The sequence below is a fragment of the Gracilinanus agilis genome, chromosome 4 (genome assembly GCF_016433145.1).
Source record: "Gracilinanus agilis isolate LMUSP501 chromosome 4, AgileGrace, whole genome shotgun sequence".
Taxonomy (NCBI): domain Eukaryota; kingdom Metazoa; phylum Chordata; class Mammalia; order Didelphimorphia; family Didelphidae; genus Gracilinanus; species Gracilinanus agilis.
The window spans coordinates 419,366,322-419,382,259 of NC_058133.1; the positions used below are offsets into that span (position 1 = coordinate 419,366,322).

Consider the following 15,938-nt stretch of genomic DNA (forward strand, 5'->3'; position numbering starts at 1 on the left):
TAAGTAGGTGCTAACAAATTAAATTCAAGGAAATCTATTTATAGCAAATAAATAAGAGTGATGGGGATGGTGAGCCCATGAGAAATCTTGAGATCAAATTAGTGTGTAAACAAAACTAGTAACAGGGACACAAAGTGTTGATATAAAAGAGAAAACAGCAAATACAAATCTTTGCCAATGAAACAAATGGAGGAAAATGCAAACCTAACAATCATGACCTTAAATATGAATGTATTAATCTACCACTACCAATAGTATCAAAGGAAATAAAATGAAATAATAAATAAAGAAGCTTTCCCTGCTTTTAATGCCTTCATTATTCATATTAAAAATGCAAGACATGTAAGATACACAAGTTGAAAATGAGAGTAGGGACAAAATTTACCAAGTATAAGATGATTCCAAAAAAGTGGATGTTGAAATGTTTTTATTAAAGAAGATTAAAATAAAAATTCTCAATGTCAAAAGATATAAATATGAAAATTGCATTATTTTGAAGGTCATCACAGACAATAATACAATGTAACTATTTAAATTACATTATTCAGATGACATAATATCCAAAGTCAAAAAGGGAAAATAATTAAGATAGAAAAAGACAAAGACAAAATAATAATTGCAGATTTTAATGTTATTCTCTCAGAGAAGAATAAGACTAACAGTATTACCAAAAAAATGAAACAAGTGAACTGTTGGAAAGTTAGAGTTGAAGCCTGTAGCACCTCCTGCAAGAAGATGTTAAAAATAGAAAGACAGATAGAAAGATAAATAGATAGATGAAGACAGATTAGACAATGCATACATAGATTAGATATAGGGACAGATATAAATATATTTATCATATATAGAATATAGTTATAAAACATACTACTATGGCAGAGAATAATCATAGATATAAAAAGAGAGAAAATTTTTAATGATGTTTACTATCTAAATGCAAAAAAAAAAGAAATTAAAACAAGAAACAGAAGCAGATGACATGGACCCAAATGGAGAATAAAAATATGAATAATCAGTGAACTAAAGAATGAGTTATAGAAGTAACAAATACATAAAAGATAATAACTAAAATGAAGTAGCTACCAAAATGTTTTATATAGGATTAAAATAATAACCATGGGGAAAAATTCATCTTTGACAGTATATATATTAACAAAATAGAAAATGATGAGTCAATTACATGATCATGGAATTTTTGAAAAGAAACATCATTTTGAAGAACTGGATATTTATAGCAGAAATAACCACTGAAAAGATCGAAGAGGATAGTAGAAGAAGGAAGTACCTTTCACAACTATGGCTAGGAAGAAAATTCAAAATGAAAAAGAAATGCTATAAGTAATAAAATAGGTAATGACAACAAAAATTTTATTCTTTTCCAGAACAAAATTAATTCAGTTAGAAAAAGAAAAGATGTCATTTTAGTTATTTCAAATATCTCTCATAAAAGTTTGATATTGTGCAAATGGAATTAGCTCTAGTCCATTCATAGTCAAAACTCTACTTACCCTAGGCATGTAGATTATATTATCCCCACCTCCCTCAGTGGAGAGGGTAGATGAGTTACCCACACGTGACAATAAGTAACAAATCAAGAACAAGGGACTGCCCTTTGGGCAGTCCAAATCAGTGTAGAGGCTGCCATTTGTCCACTTGAATTAGAGGTGGACCCACAGGAAGTGACGAGAGACACAATCTCTTCAAGTATGTGGGTTACTTCCTGGTGAGGCAGTTCTGGCTTTGAACTTGGTGCTGGAGGTGATCTGCTGAGACCTCAGACTGCCTCTACTCTGAATTGTCATGTGGGTAATTTAGGCTGACTTCCTTGGCCTACCTTGGCGTTTCTGAACTCTGCCTTAAGTAGGCTTATATCCTTTCTGATTTCCAAGGTCTTGTGGCTTGTAACCTAGTTTAATTAGCCTTTTAACTCTCTCTTTCAGTCCAGGCCTCTCCAGGCCTGGACTAGCTTCTCCCTCTCTCAATTTCCCTCTAACAATATATAATGAATTGATATAAATATTGAGACAAACAACTATTCCCCAATAGATAACTGTCCAATTGTTATGGATAGTTTCTGAAGAAAAAAATTCTCATAAGATTCATATAAAACATTGTTCCAAACCCTAATAAGAGAATCATAGCTTCAAAGATTTGTACTAAGACCTACAATATTTTTTCAAGTGAAATATTTTTCAGTATTATACATTTTCCCACTATGTTCAACTATTGCCCACTATGTACTGTATGGTGAATGGTGAGATCTTAAATTTAGTGATGGAAGAACCCTGAGAAATCACTTAAAATTTTTACATTTTACAAATAAGGAAATGGAAGCTGAAAGATTTGAAGTTAAGGGTCGCAAAGGAAGTAAATCATACAGCTGACATTCAAAATCATGTCCCGTGACTCCAAATTCAATGTTCTTTCCATTATTTCATTCTTCATAGAATTTTAGTTTCAGACCTAGAAGCAATGAACTTGTCAAAGTCCTTTATTTTACAGATGAAGAAAGCAAGTGACTTGTCCAAAGTCATACCATTATATCATGGCTGAGAAAGGACTAGAACCCAGGTTGCCTAACTGTATTCTGGACTCTTTCCTGCAATACTAGTCTTTAATCATATATTCACAAGTTAATTTTCCTTCTAGGTATTCCACTTTGCATTTTTCCTTAGCTTCAACCTATTTTTTAAATTTAGTTAATTGATGGTGCCCTCCCTTGTTTCCCACTCACATCTCCAAAGATACCTCAGATTCCATCTGGGATGGCTAGATGCCCATTAGAGGTGTCCCCACTTCATTCCCACTTTGGCACCCCCACTTCATTCCTACGTTACACTCTTCTACCACATGACTTTACCCAGAACTTATCTGAGCAGTTATACTGTTCACAAGGAGTGAGTATATGGAAGTCCCTAACTCTGTTCCTTTCAGTGAGACCTTAAAATCTGCCCTACTCCTACTTCCTAAATTGCTCCAAGCTTTACTGTCTGCCTTGCCTGGCATTATCGTCTTACTTGCTGACCTAACTTGAAAATCTTTGGGCCTTACCATTTACCTTGTTTCTGGACTCTTCAGGATTATAGGACTTTTTCTTCTTGTCTACTAGGGAATTTTCTAATATGTATGGTCTCCCCCAATTACAATATGACTCATTAAGAAAGGGAATAACTGCAATTTCCTATTTCTATATTCAATACTAGACACAGTACTTGTCATATAGTGAACTCTTAATGAAAGCTTTTTTCATTTATTCATCTGTTTATTTAGATATTTATTAATTCTTTTTTAATAGGTCATTTATTTTCTGCCATACATTCATTAATTAGATGATTTTTTATTATTTAAGTCAGGATGTCACAAACAAATATAATAATAACAATAGTCCCAACCTGGACATAAAAAGAAATATTACTTTCATAACCCACTGTATTGACTCTAATCTCCTAAATCGAAAAGTCACATGTGAACAGAACTGATTGTTGACATTAAATTCTACTAAAAATTGTTAAGCCTACCCACTATGCAGAGAGCATTATGCTAGTATGCTGAGAGTTAACAAATAAATAAAGCATCATGTAGTACCCCCTAAGAAATGTATATGCGTTTTTTTTTTTCATTTCATCGTGAATCAGATTTTCCAAGATGGGTCCCAGGAAGAATCCTTCCTTTTTCTTGTGTCTCAATGACAAGTAATGAAAAGCCTAGATAAGATGTAGATCCTCATTGTTCAATAACAAATCAATATTTTTTATCTACATCACATGTAGGGATATAGAACCATGAAAGGGAAAAGCAAACCCAGTTGTTGTCCTTTTTTTTGTATTGGGAGTAATGTGAAGTATGCAAGTTTAGGGAAGGATATCAGTTCTCTTTTGGTCCAACTTTTGTTCCTGTATCAGTAGAAACTCCAACCCTAGAAGAGCAGTATGTCTATTCTGTTCATGTAGACTCAGAGTATAGGACTGATAAATGGAGGATTAACAAGTTTTCTAGCAAACTCAAGTCCTTTCCTTTTGTTTGGGTGATGCTATCAAAAGTAGTAGTTTATTTCTTAATTTGAGCCCTTACCTTCCATCTTATAATCAATACTGTGTATTGGTCGAAGGCAGGAGAGTGGCAAGGCCTAAGCAATGGGGGTTAAATGCCTTGCCCAGGGTCACATAGATAGGAAGTGTTTGAGGCCACATTTGATCCCAGAACCTACTGTCTTTAGGTCTGACTCTTGATCCACTGAGCCATAAAGTTGCGACTACCCCCATCCTCCAAGGTACTATTTTAAATGATTACTGATTTAAGGTAATAAATATAGGGCCCTATATAACAGAATTAATACAACCTTTGGAAAAGTGAAGGTCCACCAGATAGGGAAGGAAATTGATTTGACAATTTATGAACTTGGATGTGAATCCTATTCATTTTCTGTCATATAAAATAAAACCTGTTCTTTACACAATATTTTGTTACCCTGAATATATACATAAGAACAAATGGCCTCTTTCCTTTTGTAAAGACCTAAATATGAACCAAATGCTGATGTTTCTAGGGAAAATCCTGAAGAGATACAAAAATGAGAGAAATAACAGAGAGAAATACTTATTGGGAAGTACTTATGAATTCAGAGCTTTGGTAATGAGCCAAGGATTACAATTATGCTTTTTTAATTTATTGATGAGTATATTATATTGGGCCTAGTCAAAGGTTTTTTCAAATACAGAACAACTGCTCTATCATTTCCCTTTAGCTACTAAAGCTAAGAAGTTCAATTTTACAGCAGAAGCTTTCAGAAAAACCTCTTTTCCACCTAATGGAACAAGCTAGCTATTTATGTCCTTCATACCACCTGTTTTTCTGCAGCTATAATTGATACCATGGATCCATAATATTCCAGAAAGACTGTAGTACACAGGAAATTTTATTTTATTAGATTTGAACCATCATTGTAGTCCATCCCTCTCCACTTTATGTCAGCTGAAAATTTGATAAGCCTACCATTTATGCCTTCCTTTAAGTCATTGATTAAAATGTTGAACAGAAGAGAACCAAGGACAGGGCGCTGTTATTAGCTACTACAACAGTGTTCTTTAACAGGAGGACAATGCATGGCAGGGCCTGTGGACAAAATACACATAGAGATATAGAGATACATAAATTCATAAATATATGCATATGTGCATACTATTAAAAAACGGAGAACAACATAGCTTTTCAGTATAGTTGCAGGTACCCTGCCTTTGCTTCTCTCCATAACTCACCTCTACTCTCTGTGCCCATTGAATCCTTTAGTATATATTCCAAGCCATAGCATTTTCTCCTTTAGACAGGTGAAAAGACAGTCATTTCCTAGCTTATACTCCAGCCTATGCCCAATGTGCGTAGATAAGCATTGCTGGCCATTTATTACTTGCTAATGATATAGGTGAGCAAGTTTAAAGGGATGTAAGTAGTCATAACACTCAGTCTTTCCCAACACACACACACACACACACACACACACACACACACACACACACACACACACACACACACAGATTCTTGCCCTACATTCCTAGCTCAACCACAGGACCAATAAGGTATATTTCATAATAGCCCTTGGATTAAGCAGGTAGTCTCTTTGCAGCCTATGAAAAGACATAACAGTGAAAATAAGCAATTGCAGCCAGCAAGTGGAGAAGGAAGATAGGAGGGTTGCTTCTGCCAATAGGCTTAGGGCTCAAGTGAAAACACACAAAACCTTCAGACCTACAACCTTCATTCTAAAGTAGACTTCCCTCCCTCCAAACATATCTGATGGATTAAAAACAAATGAAGGAGCCCATATTCCACCCATCACTGACATTAGGGAAGATGAAAATTTACTAAAAAGATTACTGGAGTTTTTTTTTAAACCCTTACCTTTGGCCTGAGTCAGAAGAGTAGTAAGGACTAGGGCATGGTAGGGTAAATGATTTGCCCAGGGTCACACAACTGGGAAGTGTCTAAAGCCATATTTGAACCCTACAAAAGAAATTTCAATTCCATCCTTTGCATGATTAGTGGATGGAGTTAAAACAAAGTTGCTCTTGTTTAGGAAACATAGCTAAAAATGTGTTTTCTTCCATTTTGGATGTGTGTTTGTGAGATTTTTTTTCAGCTATGACAGCCTTTAAAACCAAATATCAAAATAAATAACCTAAAATCAGACCTTTGACTTGTTCTATCAGTGTTCAACAAAATATATTAAAATAGTAAAGTAAATCACATTATTCTCACTAAAATATGATAAATATTTTAACAATAAATTAAATGTATTAAAATGTTTACTTTGGTTTTATCCCATAATTTTCAATTTTTGTATGTATATTATATTGTGAATAATATATTTCTATAGTAGTATATTGACACAATTAACAAGTCAATATACATATATTTGGGATATGTGCTCAAAAATTTTTTTATTAAAAATGTTTAGAGTCTACCATATGAGAGAACTCCCTTCCATTTGCCTTTTTTCTAGTTCTCAATATTCTTTTGGCACTGCTATTTAAACATTTAGATATGTAATTGATTTTACTGTCATCTCATAAACATTTCTGTATCTTGTCCATAGATTTTGTCAAAATTATGCTGACCCAGAGATATGCCATCTTTACAGTAGTCCTCTAATCTATAGTAAGGTAACTATCATTTTCTTAGAAGAATGACTATCATCAAGCTGTTAATGGTGGTAGCCTCTGGAATGATTCCTTAAGATGATCTATCCATAGATAATAACTACATAAGGACATTTGACATCAAGCTGGCCTAAATAAATTGAAAAGCATAACAGCCCCATTAGGGATTTAGCACCAAGACATGATCTGAGGTAAATGAGAAAAATGGCATCCTGACCAAAATTGGAAGTTAAGGATTATTCCAAAAGCTAAGATTAAACTCAACTTTTTATTTCTAAATAAGCTTTCTCTATTAGGCTTCTTTTAAGGTGTTTGTTAATTTTGTTTATCTTTTGTAACTAATATTTATATTTTTGTAAAAAATAAGACTAATCAGTGATCAGCTTATTGTGATGAGATGGTTGACCCCAAAATAAGGTATATTTTATTCAATAATAAATATGTTTAAAACCAATGCCATCACCACCTGGTATAAGCATTATATAATTACAAGTAACAATCTGATCACAAAAACTGTTTCTTCAATTCTAAAACAACAAACACAAGGTTCTAATATTACAATAGACTTCATATGTCTTTTTGTAGCTTGTGTTCACAAAAAATTTTAGGGACCAACTACCAATAAGAACCACATAGATTAATGGACTGAATCAGAAGAAGCTTGGTCTGCCTTATTCACAATCACATCAATATTTCTGGATACATTTATTTCTTTCTCTACCAATTTAGACTGAGATAATAAATTACTTTCTACCTGAGAAAAGAAATGAGAGGACCCATCACAATTAGCTGACATGTTGTGGATGAATATTTAGTAAAAAAAAAAAGTCTGAAAAGGAGCAGTCAGACAGGTAAGAAGAGGAAAAAAAGAAATGATGGAGTAACCAGAAGGAGGAAGGGGTCAACATTGTCAAATGTTGCAGAGATCGAAAGGTTGAAATATAAGAAAATGACATTAGATTAATGTACTCAGATTGTAGTGTACTTTATTCTTAAAGTAAATAACTTCCATTAGGTCCTAAAATCTACTTTGTGATATAGAAATTAAAATACATATCCTAAGGGTTCTGTGATCTCATTAGGATGGGGTTTCTCTCCAAGAGGCTGGGAGATCACAACCCATCTATGTTAGCCCAAGAATAAGAGATTTTCAAATTTAGTAGAGTTTGGGGAAGGTATGGATGATTTGCTCATTCCTTTTCTTGAAAACTGAGTCCTATGTTGAAGAGTTTGACATTTTCAAATGTGGTTGAATTCTGGAAAGGTATAAAGGATTCAAGCTCATTCTCTATCTTGAAATGTGAGTACCAAAAAATCAAGCCATTCCCCAATTGATAGACAGGCAAGGGACATGAACAGACAATTTTCAGATAAAAAAATCAAAACTATCAATAAGCACATGAAAAAGTGTTCTAAATCTCTTATAATCAGAGAAATACAAATCAAAATAACTCTGAGATACCACCTCATACCTACCATATTGGCTAATATGACAGCAAAAGAAAGCAATACATGTTGGAGGGGACGTGGCAAAATTGGGACATTAATGTATTGCTGGTGGAGTTGTGAATTGATCCAACCATTCTGGAAGGCATTTGGAACTATACCCAAAGGACACTAAAAGACTGCCTGCCCTTTGATCCAATCATACCACTATTGGGTTTATATCTCCAAAAGATAGTAAGGAAAAAGACTTGTACAAAGATATTTATAGCCGTGCTCTTTGTGGTGGCAAAAAAATTGGAAAATGAGGGTATACCCTTCAATTGGGGAATGGCTGAATAAACTGTGGTATCTGTTGGTGATAGAATACTATTGTGTTAAAAGGAATAAGGAATTGGACAAATTCCATGTGAACTGGAATGACCTCCAAGAACTGATGCAGAGTGAAAGGAGCCAGAACCAAGAGAACTTTATACATAGAGATGAATACACTGTGGCACAAACAAATGTAATGGACTTCTCAACTAGCAGCAATGCAATGAACCAGGACAATTCTGAGGGACTTATGAGAAAGAATGCTATCCACAACCAGAGAAAGAACTTTGGGAGTAGGAATACAGAAGAAAAACAACTGCTTGATCATATGGGTCAATGGGGATATGATTGGAAATGTAGACTCTAAATGATCACTCTAGTGCAAATACTAATAATATGGAGATAGGTTTGATCAATGACACATGTAAAAACCTAGTGGAATTGCTTGTTGGCTACTGGAGTGGGGTGGAAGAAGGGGAGGGAAAGAACATGGTTCATGTAACTATGGGAAAATAGTATAAATTATAATTATTCTATATATAATATATTCTAAAATATAATTATTAATTAATTAAGCTTTTTTTAAGGTAAAAAATGTGAGTACCATGTTCCTATAGACTGCTCAGACAATCAACAGCATTATTTCTACGAAGTTCTAGCCATGCTTTATTTGACACTTTGGCCACCTTCTCCCTATCCACCCTGAGTCAATGCAGGTTTTACTTGATATACTTCTTCCTTCCCTTCTAGCTCTGAAGACATAATCAAATCTGTCATTGCTGTTGAAAAGGATATGTCATTCATTCATTCATTCTGTATTCATTCATTTATTCTATATAAAACACTCTGATCATGAGTACTTCACATTCTTTCTTTCATTTGATCTGTACAACAACCCTCACAGTCAATTAGCACAACCACAACAATACTCATTTATAAATGAGGAAACTGAGGCAAATAGGGTTCAGTGACTTGTCCAGGATCACATAGCTAATAAGTATCTGAGACCAGATTTGAACTCAGGTTTTCCTAACTCCAAGCCTGGTGCTCTATCCAGCTTCTAGCTGTACCCATCTTCTTATAACTTACTCCCAAGCATGCAATCTTCAATATGGTGACACTAGCTTCTTGACTTTTCTTTGAACAGTCTTTCTGCTCTGGACATTTTCTCTGGTCATCTCCTCTGCCTAGAATGTTCTCCCTCTTCTACTCCAACTAGTGACCTCCTTGACTTCCTTAAGCCTCAACTAAAATCTGACCTTCTACAGGAAGCTTTCCCCTTACCCCTCTTAATTGCAACACTTTCTCTCTATTATTTTCTGTTCATGTGGTATATAGCTTGCTTTGCATATATTTGTTTGCATCTTGTATCCACCCCCACCATTAAATCCTAAGCTCTTTGAGAGTAGGGTCCACTCCCTCCTTGTGTAGCCTCAGCATTTAATATAGTGCCTAGCACATAGTAGGTACTTAATATTTATTGAATGAATAAATGAGTTCTAACCAACCTGCCATGTTTCATGTTCTTCATGTATAGTAGTCTATCCTTTACTTCCATTCTTCAACATGGGCTCTCCCCATACATGGGATATTACTCTTCCTTGTGAAGGCTCAACACCACCTAAAAAAGGTCTTTCCTGATTCCCTGAATTTTTAGAGTTCTTACTCTCTTACACTTTTAAAATTATTTTGTATTTTCTCATCTATGTTCTTGTTATCTTTCCCACAACCCCACACCCAGACAAATGCATGGAAACTCCAGGCAGGCAGGAACTATTTCATTTTTGTCTTCATATTCTTAGCATCCAGCCCCATAGTTGGCACATAATAGACACTTTATAAATGCTATCAAATTGAATTTAGTTAAGTAACTTGATCATGTCATAGGGCTAATAAATGGAAGAGGCAGGATTCAAATTCAGGTCTTCTAACACCAGAAGCAATGATCCTCACACCAGAAACAGGGTATACTTATTTAGTAGTTTATAAACCCCATAGGAATTCTCCACAGTGGTCCAAGAGGTTCATCCCCCCAAATTATTTAATAGTGCCTTAAGCAGTAAGGAATTTTATGATTAGTATGTTAAATTACCTTGAGGTTCATATTTTGTTATGGTTGTTGTTTAAAGAAGTATGAGGAATTAAAATAGGAATCACTGCTGTATACCACTAGCTCCCTTTATACCCCTTTACCACAAAGAGCAGTAGTGAGATCGAAATCAACCTGAAAGAGACTTCCACAATTCTGAACAGATGCCATCTTTCTGACCTTCAGGTTTTTCAGAACCACTTTTCCAAACCCTTTTTAGCCTGTTGAATTGTTTTGGTGTTATTGTCTAAGGAGGAAATCTTGTGTATCTCTGACTGGGCCAAAAAAAACCCAACTTTTTAAAAATTCTATTTAAAGCAGTTGCTTCTCAAGTGAGTTCAACAAAGAAAAGTCTGGCTTTCAGGGTGACAGGCCATATGTAAGAGTGATTTCAGAAAGCAGCTTGGAGTTTACTTTGGCTTTTGCTCTCTGTGCCTACTCAAAAATAAATAAATTCAATTCAACAAATTTGGAAATATGAATTTTCCAAAGCACTAAGAGAGAGAGAACCAAGTCAGGTCAGGCCAAGCCTATTTGTAGGTCAGTAAGTGAGGCTAATTCTAACTTGGCTCAGCACAATCTCTACCACAGAGTGTTCAAAAATGCTTGGAATTTCTATTTAAGGGTCAGTGTTAAAAGAAAAGCATGTGCCCAGTTTGAACTCCATGTTTCAGAACTGCATCTCAAAAAACAGTGTAAGAACTAAAAACCTCTATGTAAGGGATGGAGTGGAGGGGGGAGAAAGAGGGCAGACAGGGCAAAAATTTGGAAGGAAACAGTAAAAGCATGCTGTGTGAGGTTTGAAGACAGGTTTTCATTGTAAAAATAAGGAGCTGTAGGTTTAATATCAATTCTCAAATTTGTTAAGTTTATTTTCATTTTCATTTATGGGGATTGAAAAACATGCCCAGCCTTTTAAGGCATCAAGGACTGCTGCTTCCAGAAACAATTCTGCATTTGTGAATTTTAATAGTTTCCCCTCTTTTCTTCCTCATTTCTTCCCTCCCTCTTCATTTATGCCCTCACTTATCCTTTACTTCCTTCCTCCTTTCTTTCCTTCCTTCCTCCTTTCTTTCCTTCCTTCCTATCTTTCTGTTTTTCTCTTCCTTCCTGCCTTTTTCTTCCCTTTTCCTTTCTTCTTTCTTTTTCTTTCCTTCTCTTTCTTTCTTTCCTTCCTTCCTTCTTTCTTTCCTTCTTTACTCCTTTCCTTTCCTTCTCTTCCTCCCCCAACTATCCTTTTTTCTTCCTTCTTTCCTATTAAAAATGGTGTGACACAAATAGCATTTTAATATTTGTAAAGACTTCACTTATATTATCTCCATTAACTGAAACCACAAAACACTTTAGGATATTGTTATACCTATTTTATAGTGAAGAAACTGAGAGATCATGCTGATTGAAATTCAGATTTTCCTGACACTAAGTCTACAAGTCTATATTATCACCTCGCATCCCTTAATATTTCCTTAGCCCCCACCCAAATGCAACATATAATATTTTCCTAAAATAAACATGAGACATGTAGAGAGGCAGAATGACTTTTTCTTCTCACCCTATTTTTATCACTGGGGGCAACAATGGAGTTCCTTAATGATAACAAAGCATCCTTGTGGTAAGGTTGATACCTGTTGTAATCACTGGCATTCTGGTTTTTTCAATTGTCAGTATTTACCTTGGATCAAGTAGCTCTGTGCTAATGCAATAGAAGGTCACCAGATGAAGGGGCTGATAGCAGAAAGGGGCTGCTCTACTTAGCATGCACAGAGGATTACTTTTTCAGTCATCCTAGAGCTAATCTTTCAAGTTGTCCTTTTTTGACTTTCTCAGTTTAATCAGTTTAATCTCATCTTCCCTCTTTTCTGATTACAAGGATTTTCTGTAGAAACCCTGCCTTCACAATAAAGACCATGTGGCTATTTACTCTTATATTGATTCCAACATCTCTGTTCCTATACCAATGAGCCATTGGGAATGAGGAAGGGGAGGCAGGGAAAGAGGAGGAGGAGAAGGAGAAGAGAGGGGTCCTTTCAATGCCTTGTTTGCAGGAAAGTCATGTACTCTAGGTTGCCTGGGGAATTAAAATACTTCTTTAAAACACTGAAATAAGGAATGACAACTAAATTGGGAAGTCTCAGTGGAGATTAAAATTAGTAAGAGGCAACTATAAAAACAACAGCCCTCCTCCTTGGACACCCCCTGCCTCTACCCAGGGACTTTCTGAATAGAAACAGGGAGTGAGGAGAGACTTGGGTTAACTCCACTATTTAGGCCAACTCCAAATATGCCATTTAGGCAAAATTCAAGACGGGAAGCTGCTGGGTAAGGATGTAAAAATCTACACAAGGGAATAACTGTGTGCTCAACCTTCCCTATTGTACATGCAATTAAAATGACCCTTAATGTTTGGGGAAATGGCAGGGATGCTGAGCTACTTCTGGCTCTATCAAGTCATTAATTTCACCACATGATTTAATCACCAAATAATTCTATAGAAGGCAGAATGTAACTCTTTTTTTCCCCCTTTCCACAGGAAGGAGCTAAGTATTATTTTAAACTCTTTCTGCCCACTCCTAAACACTGAGGTCAGACAAGTCAAAGAAGAGAAATTAATACAAAAGCTCACAAATAATAGAAGGGAAGGATGTATTACTTTTCATGTCATGGAATATATTTCCATTTGCCATGATCTGAGAAAAATAATTAAATCATAAATTTGAATTAATTTAGGGATAGTGGAGAAGAGAGAACAATCACACTTGATTCTAAAAATCATCAGGTTATAAATTTAAATAGGAACAGAAATCACTCCACAAAGAATCCATTTGCTTTCCTCTCTGATTTTTAATTGGAGGTAAATTCTGGTCCTCTAAACCTACCCTACTCTCTCTCTCTCACCCACCTAGTGGATAATTTGCTTGGTCTTCATAATTCCTCAAGTTAATAATGAACTGGAACCACATTAAAAGGATATCTGTTCTAAGAACTCTAAAGTTAGAGGGACCATTTGTCTATCTGATCAGTTTTGCCTTTTTTATTTTCTCCTTAGTTTGTATCTCTGACTCTCCATTGATCAGATATATGCAAAATATGCAAGCCACTAAGTTGAGAAAGATATTGAGAGAATGACTCCTCCCCTACCTGCCAAAAAAAAAGTTGAATCTTTTTTCTACTCTGAAATGATTAAGCTTGATATACAACACCCAACTTCATTTTGTAAGCATGTGTTTTCCTTTCTCTTCACATGGAAGTCTTTGGTTCACTGGGGTTTACATGCTTAATGACAATGTGGTGGAGTTAACCCAAGAGAACAATGCATCCCATTAATCTGCCTCATGCTTAATTGGTAACTACTGTATGGGGCTGGCATTTCAAACACAGATTGTAAATGTACTTGAATTAGTTACTGTTTAATTGATACAACTGGCACCCGTCCTAGAACTAACATGCAGATACTGTAAAAAAGAGAGCCGAATGAAGAGAGAGGGGAAAGAAAGATGTAATTGTGATTCATCTTTTATATATTTATATCAACTATGGATTGGAAATTATATATTTTTTTCAGATTGCATTGACAATAAATAGACCCAGGCTGTCTGGTGAGAAATAACCATCCTGCTTTCTGATATAACTGAAAGAGAAGCATTTATTTCTCAGCACAACTCTCTTTCCTTTCTTGTGTCTGGCCTTTCCTCCTCCAGGAATGGTAATGAATTGGAATGAATGAAGGTGGGGGTTGGGAGATTTTTGGAAGAAAAAATGATATCCCAAGCTTGAGAATGGTTGTAGGATGAAATTATAGCATTGTAAGGAATTGGAAATAGTCTGTAGTTAATAGCTACCACCTTGACCATCCATCTACACTAATTTCACCCTGTTATTCACTCCTGCCAAAATTCTTCTCAAAGGCATAAAACCTATGGTTTATTTTTGTTCTTTCTTTGGGGGAATAATCCCTAGACTAATTCTCTCTTCCCCTCCCTCATAGAATCTCTACTTTTCTTCATTGCTCTAGTACAACCTCTAACACTCCTGATTTCTCTCTTCACAGCTCCCCCTCTCATTTATTAGCATTCTCCCCCTCTTGAAATCACTTTTTATTTACTTATATCAATCAATTAGCAACAGCCAAAAAGCTTTTTATTAAGTTCTTAATACGTGGCAGGCATTGGACTAAACTCTGGAGATCCAAAGAAAGACAAAAAACATTTTCACTGACCTCAAGGAGCTCACATTCAAATGAGGATGGAAAATACAGTAACTATGCACTATATATAGTGAAAAGGATGATAATTTTAGTAGGCAAAGACTACAAGCAGAGGAGTCTGAGAAGGCCTCCCACAGAAGGTGAGGTTTAAGGTGAAGTCTGAAAGAGTCTAAGGAAACTAGGAGTCAGAGGAAAGGAGATAAAGCATTCAATAATAAGTCGTGTGGGAGAAACAGAAAGTAGACTCTCATAACTCATGACAGAGTTTGAGAAAGGCAGTAAAATATCACAAGATTAGAAAAGGAAAAAGGGGCCACATTGTGAAAGCCTCCAAATGATAAAACATTTTATATTTTATCCTAGAGATAAAGGGGAACTGCTGGAGTATATTGGGGGAAGGAGATTGGCATGGGCAGACCTTTTCTTTAGGAAAATTTTCACTCTGACACTGAAGGGAGGATGAATGGAAGGGGCAAGAGATGTAAGGCAGCTAGACCCATTAGAAGATTATTGCAATATTACACACTGTTAGAGCTTGGAGCTGAGGCCAGTTACTGGCAGATGAACTCACAAGTGTAGGTTGTGTGCTATATTAATGGCAGGTTTGTTGCTAACACCACAAGGACCTTTGTTAATGGAATACTATTATGCTCAAAGGAATAATAAACTGGAGGAATTCCACGTGAACTGGAAAGACCTCCAGGAATTGATGCAGAGTGAAAGGAGCAGAGCCAAAAGAACATTGTACACAGAGACTGATATGCTAAGGTAAAATCGATTGTAATGGACTTCTGTACTGGCAGCAATGCAATGACCCAGGACAATTCTGAGGGATTTATGGAAAGAAACATTACCCACATTCAGAAGAAGAACTACAGGAGTGGAAACACAGAAGTAAAACAACCACTTGAACACATGGGTTGATGTGGACATGTTTGGGGATATAGACACTAAATGACCACACCAATGCAACTATCAATAATATGTAAATAGTATTGACTGATCACATAGGTTAAAACCAGTGGAAATGCATATTGGATATGGGGGGCTTAAGGCGGAGGGGGGGGAGTGCAAAGTAAAAACAGGAATTATGTAACCATGGAAAATGTTTCTAAAAAAAGGAAGACTAGGGGCAGCTGGGTAGCTCAGTGGAGTGAGAGTCAGGCCTTTGGCCTCAGCCACTTCCCAACTGTGTGACCCTGGGCAAGTCACTTGACCCCCATTGCCCACCCTT

At 35.8% G+C, this 15,938-nt stretch overlaps 1 non-coding gene across 1 annotated transcript; it reads left to right on the forward strand.

Moving 5' to 3' along the window:
* The first annotated feature begins 15,221 nt into the window (after positions 1 to 15,221).
* Positions 15,222 to 15,362, forward strand: LOC123248188. Its single transcript, XR_006506263.1, has one exon. It is a non-coding gene; the product is annotated as a small nucleolar RNA SNORA62/SNORA6 family (small nucleolar RNA).
* The last annotated feature ends 576 nt before the right edge of the window (positions 15,363 to 15,938 follow it).